The sequence below is a fragment of the Mycteria americana genome, chromosome 6 (assembly GCF_035582795.1).
Source record: "Mycteria americana isolate JAX WOST 10 ecotype Jacksonville Zoo and Gardens chromosome 6, USCA_MyAme_1.0, whole genome shotgun sequence".
In the NCBI taxonomy this organism is placed as follows: Eukaryota; Metazoa; Chordata; class Aves; order Ciconiiformes; family Ciconiidae; genus Mycteria; species Mycteria americana.
Window position 1 is genome coordinate 46,516,342 of NC_134370.1, and position 6,000 is coordinate 46,522,341.

The 6,000-nt window shown below is 53.2% G+C and overlaps 1 non-coding gene across 1 annotated transcript; it reads right to left on the minus strand.

The window, feature by feature from the left end:
- Window positions 1–2,148: 2,148 nt before the first annotated feature.
- TRNAL-CAG (transfer RNA leucine (anticodon CAG)) lies at window positions 2,149–2,231 on the minus strand. Its single transcript has one exon. It is a non-coding gene; the product is annotated as a tRNA-Leu (tRNA).
- Window positions 2,232–6,000: the final 3,769 nt, after the last annotated feature.

The following is a 6,000-nucleotide window of genomic DNA, read 5'->3' on the forward strand; positions in this document are numbered from 1 at the left end:
GCTCTGCACATGCCAGCATCCTGTCAAGGGACTCCAGGCACACGTGTACCTTCCCCATGTCTTCCTCCATTCCCTCCAGAGCCTGAAGAAATAGGAAGACAAACACTGGCTGGGAAGCCTCCAGCTCCTCCAGTGCAGAGCCTGGCCTGCCTCCTGCTCCTCCACTTCCCAGTCTTGCCTGCTTCCTGTTCCTTCAGTTTACAAATTGGCCTGCTTCCTCCTCCCAGTCCCCTTCAAACACACTACCTCAAGCTGCTGGGGTATGAGTGTGTTTCCGTGCGTGCGAGATAAAAAGGGCTTGTGGATCCTGGAGGAGAGGAGGCAAGGAGGGGAGAAGGGGACAGAACTGCTGTCGCTCAGCAGCTACAGGAGGTTATGGAAAGGATAGAGGCAGACTCTCCTGAGAGGTGCACAGCAAAAGGGCAAGAGGTAGGAGTCATAAGATGCAGCAAGAGATCTTGTCACTCACAAGTTGATACAAAGGAAGTGTCAGCTTTTTCTTTGGTAAAAGAAGTGACAGGGTGCAAGGTATAGCCCTGGAAGAGCTGGAATGAGGCAATGAGCTCTGGTATCCCTGGCACACCTGAGGCCAGGCCACCATGTCCACTGAAGTCCACAGCAGGGTGGCTCATGTTTGCCAGGAGCTCAGGGTTTTTCCCAAGTCTTCCACATCACGGTGACTCCCAGGTGCTCTGGGACACTGTTCCGATGACCCTTTGAAGTTTGAAATGCATGGAATGGGCCACTCCATCCCTGACCCAGGAAGAAGAGCCATGAGATTATGCCCTGCACCTCTCCTCAAAAGCAGGCCGTCCAGGCCTTTGGCCCCTGGAATGCCCTTGCTGAGCAAAACAGGTCCATTTGGGTGCGGGTCTCTTCCAGGGAAGGATGCGGGCATCCTTTGATCATCCTCCTACGTGTCGATTTGCTTCTTTCCAACAGGCTCTCCACTTCCCAAGCTGAGCCAGGACCCCTGCGTGGAAGAAGCGTGAAGTCGTCAAGGAAGATCCCGTGGAGAAGTCACTTGAAAGACACCTGCCTGACCCTCTGGTCTGCTCTTTGTCGTTATGAATCTGCCTTTGTGCCCTTGGCTTGAGGGCAGAATAAACAGGCTGTGGCAGAGCCTGATAAGCGTAAGCAAAGTCCTGATGGCCCTCACTCCTGCCCACAAGGGGCTTCCCTCCAGCCCACAGTGGTTTTTCCTTGCCATTGATCTTTGCCACGTCCCTGGAGAGGCGAGTACCTTCTCCCACGTGGGATTGTGCAGTCTGGACACTCTGTCTGAACTTATGCCACTGTATTCTGCATGTCTGCGATGACCAACAGGGATGGATGTCTCTCGGGGTTACCCTGAGTATCTGCACTGAAAGCACTTGAGAGCTGACTTGAGGGCAGGGGAGCTCCCTGATGACTAACGAGAGGGAAAAGTTGTCCTAGTCTCCAAAAAGGGGAAGGAAGACTATGTGGGGAGCCAGGGAAAAGGGATGATAAGCTGGAGCGATTTCAGCAGAGGAGCCCTAGGATAGTCAGGGGCTGGGGGCTATGGCCTTGTGAGGCGGGGATGAGGACCCAAGGCTTGCTCTAGCTGGGAGAAGAAAAGGCTTTGCGGGGATCTGCAAAGGAGCCTCCCAGTGCCTACAAGGAGGTCACTGCAATGGCCAGAGGATGAGAGCCATGGTCAGAAATTGAACAGTTTGTGGCTGGCTATGCCAACAAAAATGATCACCCCGAGGTTGCCTAAGCATGGGAACAGGGGCCCAGAGAGGCCGCGAAATGTCTGTCCTCGAAGTATTGTATGACCCAGAAGGAGAAAGCACTGATGAGGTGGTGTGAGCCTGCTTGAAGCAGGAGGATGCCCTCTCTGACTCCCTGAAATGCCTTCCAAGCAGAAGGGTTGTTGGAGGGTAAAGCGAAAGCAGGGAGAGAGGAGTTTTGTGGGTGAGCGTTTGAAGAATGTCAAGAGAGGCACGCAGAATGTGAGTTTTGTAGGGGATGTAGGGGAGAGTGGTCTCCGCCCATGTTTGTTTTCTAACATGGGACAGCTGGGACATGCAGCAAGACCTAATCCACAGGACTGGAGACCAGAGTGCCTAGAGGAGCGAGGCCCTCCCCTTTAGGGAAAGGGAAGGAAACCAAGAGAGAGGAGCCTGTCAGGAGTGGGACTCGAACCCACGTCTCCAAGGGAGACTGCAACCTGAGTGCAGCGCCTTAGACTGCTCGGCCATCCTGACCCCCTAGTGTTGGCAGCAGCAGTGGCTGCTGCTAATAATGCTAATGCTGCTGCTGCTAATGCTGCTGCTGCTAATGCTGCTAATGCTGCTGCTGCTGCTGCTGCTGCTGATGCTAATGCTAATGCTAATGCTAATGCTGCTAATGGTAATGCTGCTGCTAATGCTAATGCTAATGCTAATGCTGCTAATGCTAATGCTAATGCTAATGCTAATGCTAATGCTAATGCTGCTAATGCTAATGCTGCTGCTAATGCTGCCTCTGGTGCTCCTCCCCTTGCAGCTGCCAGAGCCACTCAGCCAGCTTTCTCCTGGCACTGCTGCAGGGGGAGCTGGCTCCTGGGAGCACCCTTGCCCTGCTCCCAGCAAGGGCTGCTGACAGGCGACCGCAGCACCTACATGCACTGCAGACCACACAGTACCCAGCACAGGGGCAGCGTCTCGCAAGGCCAAGGCAATCCTTCATGGGAGCCAACCAAAGGAACTGTCAGCAAATTATGACTCTGCACATGCCAGCATCCTGTCAAGGGCGCTCCGGGCTCATGTCTACCTTTCCCATGACTTCCTCCATTCCCTCCGGAGCCTCAGGATATGGGAAGCCAAGCACTTGGACGGCAGTGCTGCCTCATGGGTGGTTCCTGGGGCAACAAGGGTGCTTCCTTCTTCCCTGCTTGCGGCTGGGAAGGCTGGGTGAGGAAGGCTCTGCCACACCAACCCCTGGGGGGAATGCTGTGCCGGTCTCAAGGAGTCCGCGTGTGGGAAAGGGGCTGGAGAGTCAAGGAGAAAGGACAGGAGATGCACCAAGTGCTGAGCGGTGACTGAGCTCCAGTTCGTGTGGGGAAGAGGCTCACTTACTGCTCATGGTGCAGAGGAAGGAGGACACAGCTCTCTCTGGGACTTGTTGCTTCACGGAAGAAGCTAGACTGCAAGGCATCTCAGGAGGTCACTAGTCCAAATGCCTGCTCCAAGCAGGGCTAGCCCCAAAGCTAGAGCAGGCTGCTCAGTGCCTGAGCCCCTTTGAAACTTGAGTGTGATACTGTCCTGGTTTCGGCTGGGATAGAGTTAATTTTTTTCCTACTAGTTGGTATAGTGCTGTGTTTTGGAGTTTAGTATGAGAATAATATTGATGACACACTGATTTTTTAGTTGTTGCTAAGTCATGCGTACAGTAGTCAAGGACTTTTCAGCTTCCCATGCTCTGCCGGGCGCACAAGAAACTGGGAGGGGCCACAGCCAGGATAGTTGATCCAAACTGACCAAAGGGCTAGTCCATACCATATGACGTCATGCTCAGTATATAAACTGGGGGGAGTTGGAGGGGGGGTAGCGGTCGCTGCTCGGGGACTGGCTGGGCATCGGTCGGCGGGTGGTGAGCGGTTGTATCACTGGGTTTTTTCCTGGGTTTTGTTCCTCTCTCGCTCTCTCGTTGTTTTCCTTTTCATTACAATTTATTATTATTATTATTACTATTTTCTTCCAATTATTAAACTGTTCAAATCTCAACGCACGAGTTTCCTTACCTTTGCTCTTCCAGTTCTCTTCCCCATCCCACCGGGAGGCTGTGTGGTACTTAATTGCCGACTGGGGCTAAACCACAACAGATACCCAGGCACGGAGAATCCATGAGAGATGGAGAGTCTGCCCCAGACGGAGGCACATTCACGCTGTCCCAGGCTAACATGTGGTTGCATGATGTGCCCTTTGGTTGAATTAAAAAGGCACAGCAACTAGCCTGGATTTCTTCTTACGCACTGGATATGTCCATATCTTGTACACTTGTCTGGTACTAGCTCAGCAGTCAGTGAGTGAGAAGCAGGCATTGCTAGGGTAATGAAGATGATTCCTACTGTACAACGTGCAAATAGGCCAGGTGGATCATTTCTAGCACAGGTTTCTTGGTCTATATAACTTTGTCGGATAAGAGCCTCTGCCACAATCCATGCTGCATGCCCGTAAGTGATTTGTTTTGCAGGACTCTACTCATTACCTGTTCCCGGGCTAAAATCTGCCTTGTGCTGCTACTGGTTTTAGTGCTGGATGGTGGCTTTGGTGAATCCCCATGCCAGCACTGATGAATGAAGAAGTACATCTGACCAGGACGTACCTTCCCCTACATACACAGGGGGCACCATTTTCTTTCAGCTGCCATTTTCTTATTACACACCGTAGCCAAGATGTTTTCATCGTGCTCTGTGATTGGATGACAGCCATTTCTTGACCCTGTCATACCCACCTGCTCTCAGGCAGACCTGTGGTTGGCTGTCAGGACCAGCCAACCCTACCTGTGTACCCAGAAGCACATCAGACAAGGAAGCCCCCACTCACTAACTACAGGGAAGAGGCAACTTTTGACAGCAGCATTCCCCGTGGGTTCTCATACTGCTTTGTGATTGCACGATGGCCATTTTCGACACTGTCATGCCCACATGTTTTCAGTTCTCCCTCTGATGGACTGTCCATTTCCTTTGGACCAGGAAGTGTTTGGATATAAAAAGATATACCGTGAAGCGGTATCTACTATGCAATGAACAGAAGCACCTAGCGCAAGCAATATTTCTGTGGATGGCCCATTGCCTGCAGAGCCAGAGGTGGCCTTGCAGTCAACATCCAAGCGATCTTCTGGCTTCTGGCCCATCAGGTGCTCAGGTAGCAGGGAGCTCCCTTGCAGATACCCAGGCCGTCATCCCGCTGCCAGCTCACGGGAGCACTCAGACAAGAAGGACTTCTGGAAGAGGCCACTCTCGATTGTTTTTGAAGGGTCATGACAATTGAGAGGAGGTGTGGATGACTTTGAGGGAGACGGGAAAGGTCTTGGTTTGGTGGAATAGGTATGTCCAGAGCTTTTTTCCAGCACTGGCAAGCATTGTCCAATGCCTGAGCATGGACCAAAATATTAAAGGACCCGCAAAAGCAATAATTTCCATCACCAGATGAAAGTAGCTGCGATTCCCCTTTGGCTCTGGAGCAGGAAAGTGTCGTTCATGAGTCGGTGTGGAGGTGGTACACGTGGCAGTGCCTGCCTGCGTGCAGAACAAGGGTGGGAGGTGGTCGCGGTTGAGGGGTGAGCAGGAGGAGCGGCTTGAGGAAGTGTGTGCGTGCGCGGGGGGCTGGAAGGGGGAGGCCGGCCAGCCTGTGAAGTGGAGGAGCAGGAGAAAGGCCAGGCTCTGGTCCGGAGGAGCAGACGGCAGCACTGCCCACAGGTGCATTGCAGGTACGGTGGTGAGCAGAGCTGCCTTCCAAGCAGTTGACGCGGTTTTTAATTCTGGCCAATGCTGCCAAACGCCTCTTCAGCCTGGCTCCAGGGTGCCTTATATCTTCTGCAGGTAGCCTCTCGTGCTCAAATAGCACCCAGCTTTCCCCTGAGGGTTCAAGCTGCCCCCTTCACCTCTCCGCAGCCTTGAGACCAACTGAGACCAGTGCTTTCTGCCTGCTGGGAGGGCTCCAGGCTGGGCTCTTCACTGCAGTGCTGGTAGCAGCTGCCAGGAGAGAGGCTTTTTTGGCCTGGCACAGAGCTGCACCTGCTGCTGCTGCAGAATGCTTGCACCTGGCAAGAAAAGCATGCTGCTGTGGCAGCATGAAGTGTACAAGGGAAGATTGAGAATGCCTAGGTGGTGGTCAAGGGACAGACTGGGCTTCATGAGGCCAGCTATGCAATTTTGGAGTGTGGTGGGAGGAAGCCTGTTCTATATGTAATGGTTCAAAGGCCTGTCTGTCTGATCTGAAGTCACCCTGGAGACACTGACCTGCCCTGTCCAGGCTCCGGCATTGCACA